Source organism: Panthera leo, chromosome A1, assembly GCF_018350215.1.
Source record: "Panthera leo isolate Ple1 chromosome A1, P.leo_Ple1_pat1.1, whole genome shotgun sequence".
Lineage (NCBI taxonomy): Eukaryota > Metazoa > Chordata > Mammalia > Carnivora > Felidae > Panthera > Panthera leo.
In genome coordinates, this window is record NC_056679.1 from 216504453 (window position 1) to 216530434 (window position 25982).

At 34.5% G+C, this 25982-nt stretch overlaps 1 long non-coding RNA gene across 1 annotated transcript in view; it reads right to left on the minus strand.

Annotated features, from left to right (window-relative positions):
* Nucleotides 1-25780, minus strand: part of LOC122202017 — a 40336-nt gene extending 14556 nt beyond the window's left edge. Inside the window, exons 1-2 of the long non-coding RNA XR_006194430.1 lie at nucleotides 25567-25780; nucleotides 4416-4523 (exon numbers count right to left, since the gene is read on the minus strand). This is a non-coding gene — a long non-coding RNA (uncharacterized LOC122202017). The remainder of the gene's footprint in view (nucleotides 1-4415; nucleotides 4524-25566) is intronic.
* Between the last annotated feature and the right edge of the window lie 202 nt (nucleotides 25781-25982).

The following is a 25982-nucleotide window of genomic DNA, read 5'->3' on the forward strand; positions in this document are numbered from 1 at the left end:
TCAACGCCACAAGAAAAGTAATTTTCAGTAATACTGAAAAATAGCAGGCAGAGAACAATGTCACTTTGCTGGTTTCATTGCCGCTTTATACAGCAATATTTGAATATAATGTGAATTACCCCTAGTGTTCTAAAACCAAAGTATTTATTCTACTTAGAGGTCTTGTCTTCCCTTCTCCTTTCCCCGTAACAAATATTGATGGCATTGTAGTTATTTCCTTCATCTTGCTCCATTGGAAAAGCATTGCAAAGCCAAATCTTTAATAAAGTCAGATATTCAATATAGTGGATAGAAATGGGCTATATTTCACTGTGCAAATATTGTTGGATATCATTAGGGAATACTAAAGTCTGTGGTAAATTGGAAAGTGGATACCATTTTAAAAGTATGGTCTTACGTTAGCTGCAGCTAATTTTCCCATGTGGCAAATGGATTTTGTCCACTATTGCGAGATATGGTGAATTTTTTTTTTAAGAAGCTGAAAATCTAGATGTGAAATAAAATATTGAAATTTTAAAATATGAAAAGAATTAAACAATTTATGACCCAAACAAACATGTCTGCGGGCTAAATATGGTTCATGAACTGCCTGTTTTCTTTTTTCTTTTTCTAGCAATTCTGACTTGATGACACCAAAAAGGTTGCTAACATTGAACAAGAACCATTATTTCCCTGCTTGCTTATGCAAGCAACAAAATCAGAATTATCGGAAACTCTAGGCAATGAAAGTAGCTGTTTTTCCTTAAGCAAACAAAACATAAGAGGTTAAGGAAACGGTCCAGTAAAACGGAAAGTAATTTTGCATTACAAAATCTTATTAAAAGCTAACAAGGTTCGTTCAGGCAATTTCTAAAAAGTAGTATAACTTCCTTTATCCTTATGGTAAACTGTTGTTTCTGATTTTGACTTGCTTTAAAATTCAGTGCTTATTCCTCGTTCAAAGATGGTTGACTTGGGGCACCCGGGTGGCTCAGGCAGTCAGTTAATTGTCCTACTACGGCTCAGGTCATGGTCTCATGGTTCATGAGTTCGCGCCCCTTGTTGGGCTCTGTGCCCAGCTTAGAACCTGGGGCCTGCTACAGATTCTGTGTCTCCCTCTCTTTCTGCCCCTCCCCCACTCATACTCACTCTCTCTCTCTCTCTCTCTTTCTGTCAAAAAACATCAAAAAAAATTTTTAAGATGGTTATCTGAACACAGATGATTAACATTCCTCATACTAGAAACTTGTTAAAATTACATAATAAATACTTATTAAAATCAGCACAAATTTCATTATTGAAAAACCATAAAGGGTATATCCTCCCTACCTGAGCAGGTATTTCCTGAAATATAATGCATGTGATGATTACAGAGCTAGTTAACCTCAAAGGGGCAGGAACCTGCTACTCTATGCAAACAGAAAGACAATGTCACTTGACCTTGCCCTTTAGCACTCAGTTTGGGGAGGGTGGGGAGTGAATCCTTCCACTTTCAGATCATGCTAGGATTAGCTTCAAGATAAGAGGAAGAAAAACAGAAGGATTTTTCTTGTTTCTGTTTCTTCTTTTATTTTTGTCTTTTGGAAGTGGCCCTGACATTCTTGACAGGGTAAATGTTTAAGGAGCTGTGGAACAGCTGTATCTGTCACCTGTTTCACTTAGCAGCTGTTTTCTGCATTTTCCTCCTGTATTATGTCCACAAGAATCTAAATTGGAGAAATACTCATCTGGGACACCCAGAACAGAACTAAGCAAAATCCTTGGATATCTTCCCGTTTTCCTAAGAAACGGCCATCTTCACTCCAGAGTGGTATTTTCTCCACATTTCCTTACCAGCAACCTATGCATGCACACCACTAACTCACTTTTAGCCAAACTCCTTTAACCATGGCCAGAGGAGTAGAAAGTGGTACTCATACTAAGGAAATATATGTTAGTAAACAATATATCTCAGTAGACACCCCTACTTATAAATATTAGAAGGCAATTATAGATAAAGTTGTTGGACACCTTAAGGAAGTCAATACTATGGAGAAAAATAAATATAACAAACTTTCAAGGAAAAACAAAACACCAAAGATTGCTAGAAAAGTAGTGATGCAGGCAGGTTGGTCTGAGGACACAGAGGGCCACCCCACCCGCACCCCCTGCAGGACCAGCCAAGAGGGTCCTTGTGTTCATACAGGATGGAAATCAAATGTCAGCCAGCAGGGGGTGAAGGCAGAGTTTATTGAAGAAAAAGCAAATACAGATGGACTGGGTGTTCAGAAAGGAAAGGAAGGAGTCTTGTCTTTGTTTGGGGTTTGGGTTTTTTATGACAATTGTGCTCTGGTCTATGTGTCTTCTTGGGCATATAGGAACTGGTCAGAATGAGGAGAAAGTCCATGTGCCCGTCATAAATCACTTACTGCCTGAAGTCAGGGGTCTTGGAAAAGGTCTAGAGTCAGTGGTCTGGAATACATGTATGATAGCTTTGTCTGGTCACTCTCACCTGGTCCTTCCGTGGATGTTATCTATTCTAGAGAAATAATTAATTCCTTGTCTCTAACAAGGAGGACATATGCTATTTGTATTCTGAGACATGTATAGAGTGGGTTGGGGCTGCAGGTCCTAGCCAGAATAGAAGCTGGATAAGAAGAAAAAAAAAAATCAGCTTTTTCTCTTGTGGGCCCCTTGGATTTCCCTGTCTCAGCAGCATGAATTTTATAAAAATAAAATTAATACCCTTGAAGCGACTAATGATAATATCTCACGTAAGTCAAAATTAGGTTGTTGTCAGAAAGTAGAGGCAGATTTAAAACTAAAATTTATGACCATTAAGAAAAAAATGCAGAAGACAAAATGAAATGAAAATTGTATGCCCTAACAAACACATTTTTGAGACAGAAAAATTTAACACTGGCATATTATCAAATATTAGTGCAGAAAATCTAACAGATTTGAAAAAAATAATATATATATATATATATATATATATATATAGCATGAATAATTGATCCATTGCAATAGAACTTTACACAAAGAGGGAAAGGAGATAAATGGTGAGGGGAGGGGGGGAATCCCTGTACTAAAGAATTTCTTAATCTCCAATGATGAAGGCTCATATATTCCTTCATAGCAAAAGGAAAAACTTCACGTTTAAATGTACTTCTGTGTGCTTACTAAATGCAGAGATCCTAGAAACATTGCTCACAGGACTCTTTAGAGAAGGGATTGATTGCAGGCTAGGAAAATAGAAGACATGCCTGAAGAATAGAACGGCCGCAGAAAATTAGGAAACATTCAAAACAGAACACGGCATGTTGTAAGTGCAAAAGAACCAAGATAAAAGAACTCCCAGAGGTCAAAGCTAAAATGATTTCAACAGAAATATAAATAGCAATAGCATTGGATTATAACCCATCAAATAAAATAAATACCCATAAAACCATACTGTTATCTATAAATAAATGAATGAATACAGGCACAGGGAAGTGACAGCTCTCCCTTGTGGAAGAATTCCACTCAACGTGAAAGGAATGTGGAAAGCAGAATTCTGCCATCAGGCACCATGATCATAGTTGTTGCAGGACCAAAACACGAAGAGACTGAAAGCTATGTGCATCATCTCAAATCGTTTCCTCCAAAATACTTGTTAGTTTCAGAGGGAAAAATGGTCAGGTTGCAGTGGAAGAAGCCAGCCAACACTGTACTGGAATGAACTGGAGGGGGTTGGTGGCATATAAAAGACATTTGGTAGGAAAACAAGTCATTAAATCTACATTACAATTGTAAGAAATATAAAAGTAAAAGCTTAAAAGGGGCCCAAGATTCGTGGGTTATAAAATGAGTATATTTTTCCTTAAGTAGCAGGGCTCTGATCTTTACGAGCAAGTCTATTGGTACCTTTTCAAAAAACTGTTGAATCAGGTAAGAGAATTTCCAAAGGGCTAAGGAAAGCATCAAATGTTGAATGGCTGATTATCCTACTCCCTGTCATTCTACTAAAGTTATGCAAAATTATTCTTGATCTTATTTGTTAGTAAAATGAGCTGAGGTAGCCCAAATGAAAAATCAAGTATACTTCCTATCTGTAGAAACCTGACCATTGAATAGCTATGTAATTTTACTCAATTTTAAAAAGTGACCAGGGATGCCTGGGTGGCTCAGTCTGTTCAACATCTGACTTCAGCTCAGGTAGTGATTTTATGGTTTGTGAGTGTGAGCCCCACATCAGGCTTTGTGCAGACAGTTCAGAGCCTACTTGAGATTCTCTGTCTCCCTCTCTCCCTGACCCTCCCCTGTTCACATACTCTCTCTCTCTCCCGCTCTCAAAAATAAAAAGACGTTAAAAAATAAAATGTGAGGGACAGCCATTTGTTTTCTTCCTTTAAATACATACAAAGTTCAATGAATAAGCCCAAACTTGCTGGAAAACCTGTGAAATGTTTAGCTACCTTAGAGATGAGCACCACATGTTTGGATCTTAAGTTGGGAGTTCATGCTTCAGAGTTTTTCTTCTTGCGCAGCAATCCTACTGCAACCCACTAGGTCAATCAGGTATTCTATGAAGTGACAGAACCAAATCTTAGAATGGGTTTGAGAGCTTTGGCATGGTTGAGAGGCAAGCAGAGGATTTCATCTTAACATTGAGCCATTTACCTTTTCCCCCAGCTAGGGATCTATTTCTCCTAATTTTGCAAAGGTGTTATTCAATCTCATTATGGTATAAATCTATTTCAAAGGATATCATACCTCTTCTTATATACTACCAAATATTTTATCTGTGATTCCTGGCCATTTCTGTAAAAGAGAACTGTATTTCCTGCTTTGGAAAATCTTGGATCATATTTCTTCTGCTTGTGATAAACCCTCAATTTTACCTTTCCTATCAACAGAATATGATGTTATTAATAATATAGTAGACGCCATAGTATCTCAATCATATCAAAGAAGAAACAGGCAGGCATTGAATTATTTTGGAGTCCAAGAATGACTTGGCATAGGATGTAGCCAGAAGGAAACGTGTTAAATCATTTGACTGAAACTTGTATACCATAAAAACTGGCATGGAGGCACTTTAAGTCGAGCTGATCTTGGTTTATTTGCTGTGGCTAAAGGAAGCCTTTTCTTATGTTCATAAAACCAATGGAATACATAATTAAATATGGACATTTAATTTGTGCTCATAATAAGGAATTTGATAAATTATAAAGTTATCTTTAGTTTTAAAACTCTGATGTAACACTATTTCATTTAAATATGAAATGTACAAATATGTGTACATATACACATATATCTGCATGGAGAAATACAGATTATGTAATTTTACGGTATGGATATTTATTCTTTTTTCTGAAAATGGCCAGGACACCCTCCTCAATCCTAGTGTCTACTTCCACTGCATCTGTGTTTGAAGCTTCACAGTGCAATGGGCCACTACTCTTATCTTTCAAAAAACATTGATCCGGTCAATCTAGTATGTGTATTTTCTCATCTATTGCCTTTGTTCATTCACCCAATCCTCATAATAATCCCTTTTCTATAGGTATAACAGACATCAACACATTGTGCAGATGATGAAAGTAAGAGCCTTATAATAGTAAAATTTAGTTTTCAAAGTCAAATAGGAAGATTTTAGCCTAAGAGGTAATTGGGCTAAAGCCCAAGATATAACTGGTCCAAGCCCAGTATAATTATAGAATTTCTAACTCAATCATTATCCCCACAGATGCAAGTTTCTTTAGCCTGCAGTGTTGTTCATATTTTTAATTATCCAAATAATGTCAAAATCTCTAACTCTCCTCTTATACCCTGTCACTAGGCACACACCAAAACCAGAATATTGCCTATATGTTCTCCATCAATTATTGGTTTATATAGAGCCAGGACTATATTTGTAGAAATTTCTACATTAGACACAAAGTCTGGGAAAGTTGAGAGTCAACTCTCTGAGGAGCTCAAGGCAGAATTGAAAAAGTGGTAAAATCAAAGACCAGCAATGAAACTGATGTGAAAGTATGCTGTGAACATTTGAAAGTGAGGACTAGCAGAATGGTAGATCAGGTTTCAGAAGATGGATTTCAACAGAAGTTGCCTCATTTAATAGTTAATGCTTACCAGCATGTTCTTTGATGTACAATGTTGTGTGATAACACCTCCCAAAGATATATCCGTAGCCTAACACCTGAAAACTATGGTTTTTATCTTACCCAGTACACTTTTGAGAAATGTGACTAAATTAAGGATTTTGATGTGAGATTATCTTGGATTATCCTGGTGACCTCTCTATCTAATCACACATAATCTTATAAAAGAGAAGCAGACAAATGTTTGATCCACACAGAAGAGGAGGAGCCAAAGTGACCATGAAGTCAGACTTTGGAGAGATGCAGCCACAAGCTAAGGTAAGCCAATACCCACTAGCAGGCACCAGAAGCTAGAAGAGGCAAGAAACAGATTCTCCCTGACAGCATATGGAGGAAGCATGGCCTTGCCCACACCATGATTTTGAGCAGCTGGACTCCAGAAATGTGAGAAAATAAATTTCTATTTGTTAAGCCATCAATTCTATGATAATTTGTTAGCCACAGAAAACTAACACATTCCTCGTCATGTTCTTTAGACACTGAACTTGGTCCTTGAGGAGATGGCATCTTCCTACAGTGCAGAATGTAGTGACATTGGAAGGAGAGAAGGCATTGCAAAATGGTGTCATTTTGGAGTGAATAGCATTATGTTAATAGAGTGAGTTTTATGTTTTTAGTTATAGATGTACTTTGTTGACTACAAATCCAATTGTGCATTAGCTGTTTAATATACTATTTTAGTACATTTGACTAATTCCATCAGTGCACAAAGGTAGGTAGATCCTGATAAGGAGTGGTGTGTGTAATGCTCCCAAACTTGTTGGAAAATAAAATTGGTCATTGTCATAGGCTAAATTATCCCCCCACCCAAAGTACATCTATGTTCTAATCCCAAAAACCTGAAAATATCATTTACATGGCAAAAGAGTGAATAATACCTTACAAGACAAAATATGTGATTAAATTAAAGATTAAGCAAAGTATTATTCTGGATTATTGGGGAGGGCCCTAAACACAATCACCTATACCCTTGTAAGAGAGAGACAGAATTCGAAGACAGGCACAGAGAGGAGAAGGCAATGTGAACATGGAGGCAGAGATTGGAACGATTCAGCCACAAGTCAAGAAGGCACTTCTTGATTGCTGTTAGCAATCAAAAGGTGGAAGAGAATATTAAGACAATTAATATGTTCTCTCCCAGAGTCCACAAAGGGAGCATAGCCCTGCTGGGTTTGGGACTTCTAGCTTGTGTGAGAGAATATATTTCTGTTGATTAACCACTAAGTGTATTTTGCTATAACAACCACAGGAAACTACACCACAGGTAGTGGCTTAGCCATAAAAGTGGAGTATCATTTGGTGTAAGGAATGTCAAAGGGGCCATTGCGAATAATTGTCCAATGCAGACTGTAAAAAGTCGTTACTTTGGTGACTGATTTCACCACAAAAATGATTTATGAGGATATTTTGGAATGCATCACATTATGCCAAATATCATATTTCCTATTCTTGAGAATAGAGAAACTTGTCCAATCAAAAGTAAAATAAACAAGAAAAAATAGCACATAACATCTCTAGATGTTGTTTAGTTTAAGAATAAGCATATTTAAGATCAACTGCCGATATGCAAATGAAAGCTACTGTTACAAAGCCATTTTCCTAAGGTGAAGGCCTAGGTCATAAAGATTGAGTAGATAAGGTAAAGAAAGCTAATTAAGAAAATATTGTTTGCTATTCTTTTGTTTTATTTTGTATCATATACTTTTATGTATTTTCATTTTCCTACACAAAAATATTTTGTAGTTTAATTTTTAATGCACATGGAATAGCAGATGGTAAAGAGATTTAACCATGCCTTTCATATTGATTAATTAGAGTTTTAAAATCAATATAATCTTAAATAATGGTGTGGTAAACCCAAGTGACATACCCATACTTCTATATTTTTCATAATATTTCCAAAGGGCGAATTTTTTATGACTTTCATACTTGTTCTTTTGTTATATTTTATAAAATAGCATGTTGAGAATACACATCATGTACCTTCAACTCTTTAACATTAAGATTATTACTAGTTTGTAATAGACATAAAATGCCGTCTTTTGTAGTCTTTGGTTTTGAGTCTCAACCAAAGAAAAAGTATTCTTTGGACAAATGGTCCTGAAAATATGGCTGGCAATAGATGTACCTTCTCGGCAGTTTGTTTCTTACTTTACACCCATTTTTTTAGCTAATGCTTTTCCATCTCTAGCTGGAATGTTATCTTACATAATAAGAACACAAGGATATCTTAGTATCTGACTTTCACAGTTGTAGTAAATTCTAGGCAAAAAGTGTCAATATCGTCTTTACCAAAGACTTTAATTCTTACTATTAAGCTAAACTTCATGCCGAAGTAGCATTTTCCCATTGTTCTTCATGAAAAACATCCACAAGAATGCAACATGGCTTTCTAGTAATTCTTATTATATGATAGGGCAAAGCTAAATCACTTCTTTTGAAGAACATTCATTATTATGGATAATATACAAGTCGATAGAAAATGTGTATAGCTAAATTAAAGTCTTTCCTTTTCCATGATCAGCGGCTATCAAACAAATCCGTAATGCTAAGCAAAGTAAAATAACTTGTGCACTTTCCAGTTGCATTTTCGAAACTTGTCTAGAAAACATTTTGACATCTAAACTTACATACTATAGTCTTAATTTTCACAACCAGTTTTTAGCAAGATTGCAATGTCCCCCATATATATCTGTATGTGTATTTGTATATATATAAAGATTGAGAATTTTTTAAAGTTTTCTTTAAGAATAGAAATATCACTTAGAGCACGATGTCAAATTTTATTGAAATGGTGGTCTTTTTGATATGTAACACAGATGTATTCAACCTACTAAATCATGTACCATCTGAAAATACACAGCATTATTTATTTTGATTACTAATTCAAAACTACCTTGTGTATGAACAGATGTTTGCTACTTTTTGCCAAGCAATTAAAAAATATTGGTACAGCTGAGTTTTGCACCTGATTGAAAAGATGAACAAAGTGTTTGTCAAGATTTGTAACACTTGAAAAAAAAAGGATTCATAACACTTGAAAAGTGGCCATTGATTGCAATAATCCTCACAGAACAAGGTTATTCAAATGTATCCCATAGCACTCTTCAAAAACAAACATAGAAACACAAACAGATTACTAAAACTTAGTGGTGAGTAGAGCCCAGTTACAAACTTTTTCTTTATGTTGCTAAGTGATCATAAGTACAAGAAGTACAAATGAGAGTCCCAGTTGTGGTCAACTATCACAAACTTTATAGTACCTGAGAAATTTCGAAGACATAATGCATCATTTGACATGAGTATCAGCTTCCTCACTGAAATATCTGTAATCACTAACCACAGGTACATTTAGATATACTTGTTTGCTTTTAAAATATTTAATTAAATGTCAACATTTTAACGTTTCTCTTCTTAAAGGGAAATAGCAAGCAAGCATAATATTGAAGTAAAGAGAACAAAAGGATATTTATATTATGAAAAATATTTATATATTGTATATGTTCTATTATAAAAAAAATATTTTTCTATATTGGAATTGCAGTGCTAATCCAATAAAATAAAAATGAATTAATTTTTTAAAGTTTATTTATATTGAGAGAGAATGTACACACATGAGTGGGGAAGGGGCAGAGAGAGAGAGGAGAGAGAATCCCAATCAGGCTCCCACACAGAGCCTGATGTGGAGCCTGAACTCACAAACCATGAGATCATGACCTGAGCTGAAATCAGACGCTTAAAGGACTGAGACACCCAAGCACCCCAAAAAGTGAATTAATTTCTTGCAGTGTTGGACAAATTGCAGGCTAACAAGACTATGCTATAGTCTGAAATAATATTTTCATCTTTCTATATTTTAGAACACTAGTAATTTGCCTCAGTTATGCTACTGTTTTTATAAGACTTGTTACACGACTCAGAATTTCAGCATGTTTTCAAATCATTTTCATGATAATTATATACACCTATATGTGTATGTGTATATGCATACAGCATATGGATAAGTACAAATATATCAGCATAAATATGCCTGAGTTGTACTAATATTGATATATAATATATATGTAATTCCTTCATTTGTTTTTCAAAAATATCTATTGATTGCCTTCTAAATGTCAGGCAGTATTGTGGGTTCCAGGAATACAGTTTCCATGGTTGTTTCAGTGAAGAAAACCAGGAAATAAATATTTAGCACAACATGAGGTAACGATAAAAGACGCAAAGAAAGTAAACAAGAATGAGAGAAGCAAGAGCAATGGCAGAAAGTAGGGCGTTCTTTTGACAGATGGTCACAAAAGAGACATTTGATGAGGGGAACCTTGAGTAGAGATAAAACAGAGAGAGTTAAAAAGTAACCTACATGAGTGTCCAGCAGGAGGTCTTCAGAGGAAGGATGGACAACTGTGAGTGTCTGAGGCTGCACACTTCCAAGCACGCGAGTGTGAGAAGGAAGCCAAACAGAGCACAGTAAACGAGGGGAGTGCTATGTGAGGTCAGGTTGGAAAAACATTCACAAGTAAGCTCGTGAAAGTTTTCTAGACGCTAAATAAAGGCGGCTCTCTTCTCTCCAGTCTTATGTCCTACAAACGCCTTCCTTAATCCACCTGAAACTTCAACTCCACCGCCTAGATTCTGGGAGACTTAGTGTTTGTTTCTTCTCCCCTTCCATATGTTAAGACCTGGAAACTCTGAGGACCATTGAGGCTCACTTTGTTTTGTGAGGTTTTATTTTCCTTCTCACCTCCCAGGGATTGATGACCTTCGTAGACCGATGTGTCGTCACTTGAAAACTATTGTTCCATGTGTATTGTCAAATTAAACATAAATGTTTTAGGTGGGAGGGTAAATCCAAACTTATAACTCTATTTTGGTCAGAATTGGAACTTGCACTACATTGGAAGTACCAGCAGCAACCTACTGTAAAATGAAAAATTAAAAACTCTAATGAACATCAAAAAACATAAAGTAATTAGGAAAAATTTTAACAAATGTATGCAAAATGCTTATGCTTAAATAGCACAAAATATTACTGACAAAAAATAAAGCCAAATAAGTTGAGAGGTAAATTTACATGTATATGGAAGGCTCAGTATTATGTCATTGTTTCCTAATTTACTATATAGATTATTGTAATCCCAATACTATTCCCAGCAGATATTTTTTGGTAGACATTGACCAGCTGATTCTGAAATATATGTGGAAATTCAAAGATAAAACATAACATGATGTTCCAAAAGGACATATTTGAGTAAGGCAGACTAACTGATTTCTAGCCTTATATAAAGATACAGAAAGTTAGAGTGATATTGGCATAAAAATTGACAAATTGAAGAATGAAGTAGAATAAAGAGATGACAAATAGTCCCACACTTCTCTATTTGATTTGTGACATAAATAAAGTTGTTTTTTTTTTAATTTTCTCCAAGCAATCCAATGAGGAAATACATGTGTTTAAAAAATGGTGTTGGAACATTTGGATAGCCATATACGACAAAAATGAACTTTGAATTCTGCTTTACATCATACATAAAAGTTAATTTGATGAAGATCTTAAATTAAAATGTGAACTAAAATTGTAATTTTAAAACCGTAGAAGATCTTTGCAAATTGGGCATCACAAAAGTTTTGTTTTTATTCATAAGTGACATAAAAAATAGACCATATCAAAAGAAAACAAAATCCAAAAATATTGTTAACCCGATTAAAAAGTCAGCCACAGACTAAGGAAAATATTTTTAAAATATACATCTGACAAAAGATTGTTACTCCAGATATACTTAACAAAAAAACCCCAACAGCCTAATAAAACAAGCAAGAGACTGCTAGACACTTCACAAAGAAGATCTATGAATGGACAGCAAAGCATAAGCGTACAAAAATATTCAGCACCATTTATCTTATTGGAACAGTAAATTAGGTAATAATGAGATGCCAGTGTATATCCACCAAATAATTAAAATGATGGAGTCTGACAATACAAAATGTTAGCAAGAATTTGGAACAATGTAAGTGTTCACTCCTCACTTCCATGTAAAAATCTCTGCCAGTTTCTTATAAACTAAGGAAAAACAAACCATCCTTTGACTCCACAATTCCTCTCTTAACTCTCACCCTAAGTAAATAATTTTTAATAATAGCTTTGTTAATATCAGTCACAACTGGATGTATGGAATTGGTAAGCAAAATCTGACATTTTATATAATGGAACACTGTTAATCATTTAAAAAAATTAACTTTCAATTCACACAACATATAAATCTCAAAAGAAAGCTAATGAACAAACATTTATGCAAAGAGCATATAATGTATGAACCCATTTATATTAAATTCTAAAAGAAGCAGAACTGATCTATGGTGGAAAAATCCCAACAGTGGTTGTTTCTGTGTTTGGGAGTGAGGAATGAGCCTGAGGGAATTTTCTGGGGTGTTGATAACTGTCTTTGCCTTGATAGTGTTTTGGGTTAGGAAAGTGTATGTATTTATGAGAATTTACCTAATGAAACACTTAAGTTTTTGCATGCCATTGTATTTAATTTTAGCTAAAAAAAATTAAATCTATATACAAGAATGAACTTTACTTAATTATATGTATAGTGAAATATTTTGGGTTAAGTGTCTTGATATCTGCCATTTGTTTTGAAATGCATAGCATAGTAAGATAAATGATGGATATGTAGTGTGGTAAATGGATAGATATGTGAGAAAATTTAGTAATATATTTATTTAATATAACATAGTATTTATAAGTTTATTTCAACTTTACTGTATGCTTGATAATTTTCATAATTAATTGCTGAGGTAAAAAAGCATAACAAGCAACAATCACAATTGAAGATTATGTTAGACATCAATAAATAGTTTCATTTGTATTGTGAATAAAATGGGATTATTCTCCTCCACCTCCTTCTTTATTGCTCTCCCAAACAAGCATCCAAAACTTATAAATACTTCCATCAATTCATTGGAATATAATAAATATGTCTTTGTGTGCATGAGCACATTTGTGTGTGTGTGTGTGTGTGTGTGTGTGTGTGTGTGTGCAATTATTCTAAGGTATGTCAGATGAATGACAGGCGTTGGTAAAGTAACATACAATATATTTTTTAATACTTACAATTAAAATAGCTTTTATTTTGTTGAAAGAAAATATAACCTGTCGGGTCTTCCATTTTTAAGATTTTATTTTTTACCAAAACTCTCAAACAATGTATAAGTGACTCATTACTTTTATATTTTTCATGGTAAGGCTTAAATTTAGGAATACTTTAAAAACCTCTAATTATATTAGAACATGATTCAAATAGTCTCGGTCTCTCTTCCACGTGTGAGAGCTATCTTTCAGATTATTTTAAAGACCAAACACTATTATATACGGTCTATAGTAGGTTGTGTAATTATGATTCAATAAAATTACCAATTTTCTTTTAAGTGTATTTATTTATTTTGACAGAGAGAGAGAGAGAGTGAGGGAGACAGACAGAGAGACAGAGAGACAGAGAGAGAGAGGGAGAACAGGGAGGGGAGGGGCAGAGAGGGGGGAGAGAGAGAATCCCAAGCAGACTCCATACTGTCAGCACAGAGCCCTACATGGGGCTCTATCTCTTGACCTGCTATATCATCACCTGAGCTGAGATCAAGAGTCAGATGCTTAACTGACTGAGCCACTCAGGTGTCCCAACCAATTTTCTATTCTAATGGCTCTTTTTGGCCTATTAAATAATTTGCTGGAGATAATTTGTCCTCAGACACAGTGTATCATTATATTTAAGCATGTTTGCCTTGAATCATGGAAGTTATGTCTTCCAAAGGCAAATGTAAAGGTTAGAACTGAATGACATATACTGTAGCTGGGGCATGGGTTAGGGAGCAAAGCTGGGAAATTCTACAAAAGTCAGAATTCATTTTCCATAGCATCATGAAAAAGGACTATCCTTTTTTCTCATTAAGTTAGCCCCCATGTCTTCAATGTATGGAAGAATTTGAGTGTGAGCCAAACATGTTATCCCCACCCTATATCTTTATACATCTGCACAATAAACAGCATGAATAGTCCAAGACTAATGTCACCCCAGTGACACTGCACTCAGGAGAAAGTCTCCTGTTTCCTTCAGATTTTGGTAGATGGCTATCTCCCATCATTAGTTTCTAATATTCTTATTTTTACACCTTTTTCTTTAAGATGATTTGAGTAAAATAAAGCAGTGTTTGCTGGTTGCTACCAGGTAATCTGAGTCTCTAACCATTGGCTTCTGTGAAGGAGTTATAGAATTGAATCACCAGTCCATCAGAAGTGGACACAGACCTTGCACATATTCGACATGAGCATCAAAATATGGTTCACTTGTTTTGAGAAAAAACATACAATTACCTCTGCTCATAAAGTGCTTTGTCATATCTTACAACTCTGGTCAAGATAAACTTTAAAGATTTGTATTGAAAAGTCTACTATGTGGAAAGTTCATGTAAAGTTTTCTGATTGCTTGAGATGGCAGAATTTTTCAACTTAAAAAAGAATATTTTAAGACATTAATAACTTCTATTTTGCAACATTTTAGGAGAATATATTCCAAAGAGAAGGCAGCTTCATTATGATTTCTCCCTCATTTCTTTGAGGTGTATTTCCATAATTTAGAATACTTGGTTTTAGACAATCAAACTCTTCTTTCAGAATTTCTTTTGATTTGCAAGTTCAGACTGACAGTCCAAAGAGCTGAAATGTGAATATTTTTCTAAATCCTCTATAAAAAAGAAAGCTATTGTCACTAAGTTGTATTCTAAAAAATGCAGAACTTTCACAATTATGTTGCTGAACGTGGTAGGTAGCTTATTCACCCATCCTTGACGTCCTAATTTACATGATATGAGGCAGTCGTTCCTTATTTTATGCTAATGATTTGAGTTTACATCAGCCACAAAAAATTTCCCATGTAGAGCAAGTACCACACATGTGCAACTTATTTATAGCCAAAATTTACTTAAGTCTAGAATATGTCAATGTCAGAAATGGGGATGTAGAGAGATAGAGTAATATTCCTCCAAAATCAGGCAACCGTTATGCTAGTATTAGATCTCATTTGTAGGGTGCCATCATTTGGAGAATTTATTCTTTAATGATAAATCATGTGTAACACAAATAACCCCAGAAATTATGTCTACAAAGTTTTCTGTCATACACACCCAAATTCTGCACACTATATCTTTAAGAACTTTCATAGTTCGGAAAGAGTTTCCAAATAGTTCTTGGAGGTGCACACCTGCATTATTTTTTTTTTAAGAGTAATTTTGAAACTGCTGGTGCCCAACTATTAGGCCAAAGAAGCAATTTCTAATTCTCCCTCTTTAGAGCTTGTTTAAATGATAGAAGAAATACATTAATAACAATAAATCAATAGTAATGCTGGTAAACTGAAAAGGAAAAAAAAAACAGAGCAGTGAGAAAAAACTAGATTTAAAAAAAAATATATGTGTGTTTTAATTGAATTAAAATGGTTCTTAGAAATATGCAAGAGAATTTAAGTAAAATAGGTGTCTTTTGACTCTGTGATTTTTCCCAGTGGAATTCCTAAATTAATTCTTAAGATGAGAAACTGCAGTAGCTAGGGTCAGGAGAATAGTAACTAAGAACTATTGGTAATTGTCCTTAGCTGGGACAAGTTGACACTGTGTTGATATTTGTAAATGAGGATTTATTAACTAGATTTTCCCCTTGAAAACTATTCAGCAAAAATCATATGACATGTAAAGAAAGAAAGATGTAATAAAAGTTAATGGTGAATAAATAAAACTTAAGTAAATATAACAAACATGATATATATGTACCTACGCACATATTTTTTTCTTACATTATGTACATTTCTACGTATCAGCATTCATATGACATCAGTGTACCATGTCAATATGCAAAATGACAGAACAATGGGTGAAGTAATGCCAACTGTAAGAAAATAAATTACATGTCAGTCCTGAAAAATATATAAAATGTCAAAAAATGGCAATCTATGTAATAATCAAGGGCACAGAATTATAAGACATAACACATGATAAATTTAATAAGAAAATGTTCTCAACGTAATGCATCAAGTATATACATTGAACTGTGAAACTAGTCTCCGTGTTTGACAAGAATCAATTGTTCAACACCAGAATCCTGCAGCAACCCAGAATTTCATTTTTTCCCTGTTTTAGCCTAGGTATATTAAGACAATAGCAACCTTAGGAAGATCAGGGACAGGAAACTCTTGGAAGTTGAGAAATAAAATTAGAATGCAGAGTATAGAATAAAATTAAACCCATGGTATTTTTCATGTTTAAAAATGGTTTATAATTCCAATTTTGTAATCATGTCAATGGTTTATGTGTACTTTATTCTATGGTGTTTTCCAACACCATCAACAAACTTTCTGATTCCTCAGACACCAAGTGGGTTTTCAACAATTCAATTCTGACACTATTGAGAGTTAGTGCAGACCCTACAGATTACAGGCTCAGTTCCATAAGACCACTTCTCACTTTAGAGGGAAGTCTAAGTCCCAGGCCTCCTGTACTCTTGACCAACTAGCTGTAAGTCAGGGGTTCCCACCGCCCACCCTTGCATTCAATAATTTGCTAGAATAGTTCACAGAACTCAGGAACACACTTTACTTACATTTACTGGTTTGTTATAAAGGATATTGTAAAGAATACAAATGAATAGGCAGATGAAGATGAAGAGGCACATAGGGTGAGATCTAGAAGGATGTCAGAGGAGGTTCTATCACATGGACTTGGGGCACATTGTCCTCCCAGCATGTGGATGTGTTTGCCAACTTGTAAGCTCTCCAAACCTCATTTTTAGGCATCTTTATGGAGACTTCATTGCATAGACATGTTCAACCAATTATTAACTCAATCTCCAGACTCTCTCGCCTCCCCAGAGACTGAGGATTTGGGCCAAAAGTCCCAAGCTTCTAATGGAAGCTTGATCTTTTTGGCAACCAGTCTTCATCCTGAAACCATGGATCTAGGGGCCCTCCAAGAGTCACCTCATTAGAACAAAAGATGTTCCTATCACCCTTAGCACTTATGAAATTTCAAGGTTTTTTAGGAGCCAGGAACCAAGATCAAATTATATCTGTGATATCACATTTATATATCTATAGAGTATTTAAAACATGTTTTCCAATCTGACATATCAGATTTGTATATTTTATTAAACATTTAACAGTGTTTATAGAATGATTTCGCAGTGACTAATATGCTTTTTAATTCACAAGCTTTGCATTGTTTGTTGACTTTTATTATTTATGAAAACAATAGTTTATAAATTACATACAATTGACAATTGGAGAAAACGTAAGTAGTATTGTACAAAACTCATCTCAAGCATTAAAGAATGTATACCCTCTACCCGTATTCCTCAAGCATTAAATAATGTATTAGCAAAACAAATGAAGAGAAATCCAGAAACAAAAGTAAAGAAGTTTTATCAGACGCATAAAAGGAGAAGAGCAAACAAGAATAGATGAAGAATGTTTGAGCATTGAATAATATTTAAATTTGAAAAAAAAAGTTTCATTGACATGAATAAAATTATAAAAGGTCTTGACAACTTCAATGACCTAATCAGTGATAATGGCACATGTTGGGTCAGTGGCAAAGCACAGTCGTGTTTCTAGAACCACATGACGTATGATAATTTTTAACTCAAAATTGTACAAATATAATTTCAAGAACATGCCTAGGAGTCAGGCAGGACATGACCAGATGGTACCCTTATTATGTTGATGGACTCTGAACACTTGCTTTGGTCTTTGCCTAGCGTTATCAGGCTCTGACTCATACTTTCTGCAAATAAAGTGCACAGAAGATTTTCACAGGTCCCAGATCTGGCCTGGGGATTAAAATATTCAAAATGAAGATGATTAAAATAGCCTTTATTTATTTGTTTATTTTTTTTATTTACTTTGAGAAGGGGGTGGGGAGGGGCAGAGAGACAAGGGCTAGAACTTATGAATCATGAGATCCTGACCTGAGCAAAAGTCAGATGCTTAACTAACTGAGTTACCTAGGTGCCCCTAAAATACCCTTTACATGACCTCAATAGTCTTTTGGCCAAACACTTGCTTCTTAGCCACTTATCTATTGTCTAGTTTCCTCTCTGTCAAGCTGTTTGCATAAGTTAATTATTTTACCTATTTTCTCTGTAGATGTGCTAAATCCATAGTCTATGCAAAAACTTTAATTTGGAGCTACACTATGATTACTTGATTTGTAGTTATTCCTCAGCTACCCACTTTGAAGTTGGGGTTACTTATTTGGTGAAGATTCTCTTCAAACTCTCTAAGTTGAGGCTGAGAGGAGAGATCATCGCTTACACATATCTGAAACAAATCTGTATGTATTAGCAAGGAGAACAGCACCTGTAGTAAACAATGAGACTAAATCATTAAGAAATTGAATGACTTCCACAACTCAGAAAGACTAAGGATTTTGGCAGATTTTTAAGATAAAATTAAGGGACTGGCTGACTTAGGCATTAGTCCTGGAACAGAATGAATACTGATCTGGATGGACTTCAAAAGTTAGAGTCGCAGGCAAACTGATTGTTGGACATGAAACCTCTTCTGCGGTTACTTGTTTACTTCCTGGAAGTAAGAAGAGTAGGCAGATTTTTCTTTTTCTTTTTCTTTTTCTTTTTTGATAGTTTTAAAACATTTATTCTCAAGGTCGGAGTTCAACTGCTTGACACTATTTCCTTTATTTCAGAGAAGCTACATTGTGGCTTCAAAATAATTACAGGGTCATGAACATCAGGAGAGAGGAAAGAAGAGGGGGCATGTGGTTTTGAAATAGGTATTTTGTATAAGAAGACATCTAAAATCAGAGATGAGCTACAAGATCGAGATATCCCTGGTCACGGTTCTGAGCTTTTGTGAAATAACGAGAATTCTCCACGTGAGAGCTATTCTCAACATAAAGCTAAGTATCACTTACACAGGAGGTCTTTTATTTTAAATGGGAATTTCAAGGGACATTCAAGGACATTCAAGGGAATTTCAAGGATTGAAAGAGGTAAAATAATAGTTGGTGGAAGGCTAGCTGAAAAATGACCCAGAATGTTTGAGGATGAGAATGCAGGAGAGTACAGATGACCAGAAAAGTATGCATAAGTGCTAAGGTTAAGTTAACTCCATTCAGGCTTCTGGACAAGCATAATTAGGAATTCCATATAAAGATGCATACTCGATAAGACTGTAGTATTGTAGCCTTATTAATTTTTTAAATAAACTATTGCTGACCCTTTCTTAGCTTTCACATTTGCCATTCTTTAATTCACTGAAGGTAAACTAAAGTCTACAGTCTCCCATTAACTGTGACCTGATTTAGAAACAGAGAACATTTTTATTCGGCAATTTTCCCCTCTTCCTTCTTTCTTTAGTTTCTTTTCTCAATTATTGATGAATCATTTACATAATGCAAAATTGACTCTTTTCAAGCTACAGTTCTGTGGGTTTTGGAAGAAATACATGTTAATGTAGGCAAAACCCAAATTAAATATAGTAAAGTTCCGTCCCTCCAAAAAAAATTCCCTGAGGCAATATTATTTATTTATTTATTTATTTACATTTAGTGTTTATTTAAATTCCAGTTAGTTAACAGTCAGTGTAATATTAGTTTCAGGTGTACAATTTGGTGATTGAACACTTCCATACAAAGCCCGATGCTCCTCACAAGTGCACTCCTTAATGTCCCTTTGAAAAGGCAACTCTATAGACAACTCCCATAACCATGACCTTTTGCTACCATTTTGCCTTTTCTGGAATGTCATCTACATTTGATCACAGAGTGTATGGTACTGGGCATCCTGTTTCGTTCATTTAGTATAATGTATTTGAACTTAACTCATGGTCTTGTTTGTATCAATATTTAATTCATTTCTATTGCTGAACAGTATGGATATACCATAGGTTATCCATTCATTCATCAGCTAATAGACATTGGGTTCTTTTCAGTTTGAAGTAATTATAAGTAAAGGTGATATAAGCATTCATACACAGGTTTTTGCGTGATCAAAGTTTTTTTTTTCAATAGAAATTCTACCAAATTAGAATTGCTGAATCTTGTGATGGTGAATGCTTAATACTAAGAAAAAATGCTCTATGTTTTTCCCTGTGGCTATACCATTTTACATTCCTACAACTTATGAATGAAAGATTCAGTTGCCCTGAATCCTGGGAGCCCTTAATGCTACCATGTTTGTTTCTGTTTTGTTTTGTTTTGTTTTCAATTTGTCCATGCTAGTAGGAGTATGATGATACAGCATTTTGATTTGGTTTATGAATTCAATATATGACTATGAATGTTGTTATCAAATAGCTTTTCATCTGCTTACTATTTATACTACTTTTTTAGTTAAACGTTTGTTAGAATCTTTACATATTTTTCTATTGAGTTGCTTATTTTCCTACTATTTAGTTATTAGGGTTTGGTGTATTCTGAAAGCAAGTTCTTTTTCAGATTTATGGTTTGCAAATATTTTCTCCTAACCAAGGGCTTATAAAGTTTTTAGTATTGATGAAGCCCATTTATCACATTTTTACCTTATAGATATGTCATGCTCTTGACATCATCGAATACAATTTTACCTAACCAAGATTTCAAGTTTCAAATATTTTATTCTATGGTTTCTTCCAGAAGTTTTATACCTTTAGGTTTAGTGTTTAGGTCTGTGATCTCCTCCTCCTTTCTCTCTCTCTCTCTCTCTCTCTCTCTCTCTCTCTCACACACACACACACACACACACACACACACACACACAATATAGCATGACTGCTGTGTGCCTCTGGTTTTCCCCTTTTTAAACAGAATTTTCTGTGTCATTTATGCTATGTCTGCCCCACCATTGTATGTTGGGGCTCTGAGGGCACAGTAATGTGTATCTTTATTTCACTGGTCTTTAAATCAAGAGGAGCTGCAATCAAGGAGATATACTTAAGGAACAACATGTCATGAGCTCTATCTGTACATAGATGTTAAGATTCTGAGGTTCTAATTGGTTTTACCCTAGGATGGAAATGGTAGAGGCTTTTTGAGTGGGTAAATATCTTTTGTATGCGAAATAAATAGAAATAATCTATGGCTAGCATTGGAAATCAAGTCAATGATATTGTAAAAGCATTGTGAGCTGACAGATGGTAGCTACACATGTGAGCACAGCATAACGCTTAAACTTGTTGAATCATTATGTTCTACACCTGCAACTAGCATAACATTATATGTCAACTGCACTGAAATTTAAAAAAAAAGAACCTATGACTAGAAAGGAGACTGTTTGTTTTAATATGTCTACAAATGTCTACATATGTTTACATATGTCTACATATGTTTAATCTGTCTACTAATACTCTAGCTCTCAACAAGCAGAGACTAATTCCCTCTCCTTCAGTGTGGACCTAACACGATTACTTGCTTCTAATAACTGATACAAAGCAGACATGATGGTTTGCAACCTAGAATACTAGGTCACATGAACCATTATAGCTTCTCTTTTCTCTCTATTTTAAATTACTTGCTCTGGAGACAGCACTTATCGTGACATGAATACATTTAAGCTGCCTATGAAGAGGCCTACATAGCAGAACTTTGAGAAGGACACTGACCAATAGTAAGGAAGGCACTGTGTCTTCCTACCAAGAGCCAAGTTTGGGAGCTATCTTTATATCTTCAGATAACTGTAGCTCCTGCCAACATCGTAACTCTAACATATAAAATATTTTCTGCTAGAACCACCGATCTTAGCTACATCCAAATTTCTGATCCACTGAAACTATGATAAAAAAATATATGTTTGGTTTTAGCTACCAAGGTTCGGGGTAATTTGTTATGCAGTAGTGGATAACTAATACATCAACTCAGACATAAATCTCAGTTGGGTTTTCTAAACACCATGGAATAGCAATTAACAAGCTGCTTTATCCTGTGTGCTGGAAAATACTATTATCTAAAGAAGATTCTTTACAATGGATTTGTACGTTTTAAAGTGATGAATGCTTCATTTCAAATCATTTATCTTACATATGTTGAGAAATATTCATGATTCTTACTGACTGACTCATTTGCTGACAAAGAAGAAAACCTAAAAGATTAAATTTCCACATCAACTACTTGTCTGTACATCTTTTAGAGGTAAACAATAAAAGAAATTAGTTATTTGCATAAACATGCAAGAAGTAAACTTTTCTTAGTGGAGTTAAGCATACAAATTTTAGGAGGAAATACAGTTCATAGCATGATACACATAAGTCCTTTTTTTAAATTTATGTGTCAAAAATATGGTTTCTTTGACATAGAGATGAATATCGACCATTTTGATTTATTCTAATATCAATATTTCTTGAATATTCTTGCACTCCTAGTACCATCTCAAAATCACGATGTATAACAAAACTGAGAATATCAACGTCTCTTGTCAACAGACTTTGAAAACAATAAAGAGAATTGACAGATTACTTAAGACTACTTATTTAAAACAACCTTGTGTAACACATTATGTATCTTCATTGGGAAGAAGTTAATTTTCATCTTATATTGTTCATTTCTGTGGTGTGTAGACACAATATATTATTTATTTGAGAAGTTATTTGAGAATCAGTCTTTTGTTAGTGACTGAGATGAAAAATTTCAAGTTCAATTATGCAGTATTGATGCCTTTACGATTGCTGAGCTCTTGACTTGAAGATACATATGTAATCTAAAGTTTAAGACCTCACTAGAATAGGTATTTTCCATATAGATTTATGACCGCTGAGCAGCAACTGGAAAACCAATGATCTTTTAACCATCGCTGAAAATAAATTCAACCAAGGACAATGACTAGTCAACCATGAAATTGTGCACTTAAGCAGACTTCACACTGACAACAGAAATGCTGAAGGGAATTTATATATACTTGCTAGGATCTCGTCTGCTGTTACTCTGGAAAAATCTTTTCTATGATCAATTTGTAGTGCAAACAGCAGTATATCCATTTGCTATTTCAACGTCTATTCTCAACACTTATATTGATCAAGAATAGTGACTTCAGGTTTTAAAAGGCAGTAACTCATAGTTTCATTTCAAATTTCTCTAGTAAAGATCCTTTTGATTGGTCTAGAATAGTAAAATCTTGAGAAATAACATAGAGGACAAAAGTCATATAAATTGTTAATTACATATCTGATTACTTTTATTAATTATATATCTGATGACTTTAAGGTAATCCTCAGAAACAAAAAAAACATAGATATAATTACTATTCTAATTTTATAAAGGTCAAGAGACTAAGGAAAGGAGGTTAAGTGAGTTGTCATGGCCATAATTTTGAACTTATTCAGTCATTTTTCAGGCGCATCCTCTTAACTATTGGGCAATGTGATTCTACCGCTTAATATGAGTGTAGCAGATAACTAGTAAATTACAATACAGTATCTATCAACATCAATATTTAAATATTTAAAAATATAGTTTAATACAGTTTATTTTTAATATACATAATACTTATAGTAATTAAGTTCATTATAAAAATAGCTATCATTCATTATTTTTAAAATATGTACTAAGAGGGGTGCCTGGGTGGCTCAGTCGGTTGAGTGTCCGACTTCGGCTCAGGTCATGATCTCGCGGTCTGTGAGTTCGAGCCCCGCGTCGGGCTCTGTGCTGACAGCTCAGAGCCTGGAGCCTGCTTCATATTCTGGGTCTCCCTCTCTTTCTCTCTCTCTGCCCTCTCCCGCTCACCCTGTCTCTCTCTGTCTCTCAAAAATAAATAAACACTAAAAAAAAAAATAAAAAAAATAAAATATGTACTAAGAATTATATTAAGGGCTTCATATAAATTATGCACAATACTGTAATTCATAATAGTGCTCTATCCTTATTGTACAAATGGGGAAACTAAGGCAGAACGTATGACCTCTTGGAGCCCTATTGCTGATTTGTGGTCGATTCAGGATTGAAACACATACACTTAAAGACACTAATAAAAACTAACCTTTTATTTTATGGATTTCTTATTACATTACTGGAAACAATTTTAAGTCAACATTGATTTTCATGGATTTTTCATTTATACCTGATTTATCTAAAATTAAATGGTGTGCAGCAAGTAGGAATTAAAACTGGTTTACATGCCTGAAAGGTGACTGAACAGTTGGATAAATGACAACACAAGAAAGTGACAACTAATAATGATCGACTAGCTCTCATATACATATATCTTACTGTTCTTTTTAAACATTTTAAATGTATGTGTCGTATGACGTATTCGTACGTGTTTCTTTGAATGGACTTTATATCTCATTCAGGAGCATATTGTACAACAGAACAAAAATCGCACATCTTAATTTAAGAAATAAAAACAATCAGTGGCATAACAATATGCTGAGAAAAACCTAATTCATATGAAATGATCACTGGCTATTGTGGGTGCACAGTTCAAGTCTTTTATAATTATACTTAATACCCTAAGATAAAGTACCAGAATTACAGCCATGTAAATTTTACTTCTGACTTGAGATTTTAAACATTTATCACAGCACTATTCAATAGGTATAAGCATTACACCATATTTTTTTTAGTTTTCTTAATTTATTTGCATGGGAAAGTTAAAATTTGGACTTGAAGAACTTGCAATAAAATAAGTATAAATGGTTCTTAAAACAGGATCTAAAGCAAATGTTTAGCTTTTCTACGAAAAATTACTCATTAAATGTTATATTCAACATTATCCTCATCAGGTGACCAAAATATTCACTAAATAATATTTGTGATTAGATATTAGGCTGCCAAAATGTAAAGGGTCAGGGAAAGTCGGATGCACGACAGAAGGATAAAAATGATTGTTATTGTATACTAAGTATACTTCTCGAGAGATTGAATGCAAAAGTGATGGCAAACGTGATAAAATAAAGGTGACATACAAGATGGGATGGAAATGACAAGGAAAGACAAACGTGCATTTCTGCTTTGTGTTCTATAAACATACTCCACCAAATCGATACATTGCCAAAGTTGCTTTCCTTGCAAAATTTCAAATCTCTGTTCTTATAATTTTCCCCACCTTAATTAATATACATTGTATTAAAGTATTAAACTAATTTTATTTTTTTAGGGAAAAAAGACCTAACAACAGCAACCAAACCTCGGTGATTTGCAGACCTGCCCAATCACTACAATTATTCTTTCAAATGCAGTGATATCGGTGGTTTAGAAATTGTTCCTTATCAAACTGTCCCAAATTCTGTGGTACTTTCTGACATATTTATGACTCTGTGGAATAGCAGATGTTTATCTCCTTTGAACAAGATAAACATATGCATATCTCTCATGAAATAACAGGTCTGCAACTTTAACTACTTTTGAGAAAAACTTGTTTAACAACAAAGAAACATGTTGACAGGGAAGATTGTTTACCACTTCTAAGCACAGAAAACAGGCTTGCGCTCACCTCTTTTAAAATTCAGTGTCTTTCTTGACAAAAATGTACTTAAACCTCCAGATGTCATAGAACTGAATTGAAAATGCTGTGACTTCAGAGGATAATTTTGACGAGGAAGCCTTGTTCTACAGCTGTCATCAGAGGAAGGGTGGGCAATAAGAGAATTTTCAAGCAGCAGAAATGGCAGCAGCAGAAAGCAGGGGAAAACTTCAGGTTATCCTGGTCTCTGTATCTCCACTAGATTTCCAGCATTGCAGGAAGCAGCACTATGTATTATTACATGGTCACTTATTGTCACAATAGGGAACTTGTTGAGCCTCAAAGGGACCACACTTGAATTCCCACTTCAGCAACAGGAAGAAAGCACACCAGACCAGTCTCTAGAACCAGAAAAATCATTTAGTGTAAACACTGAACATATGGTG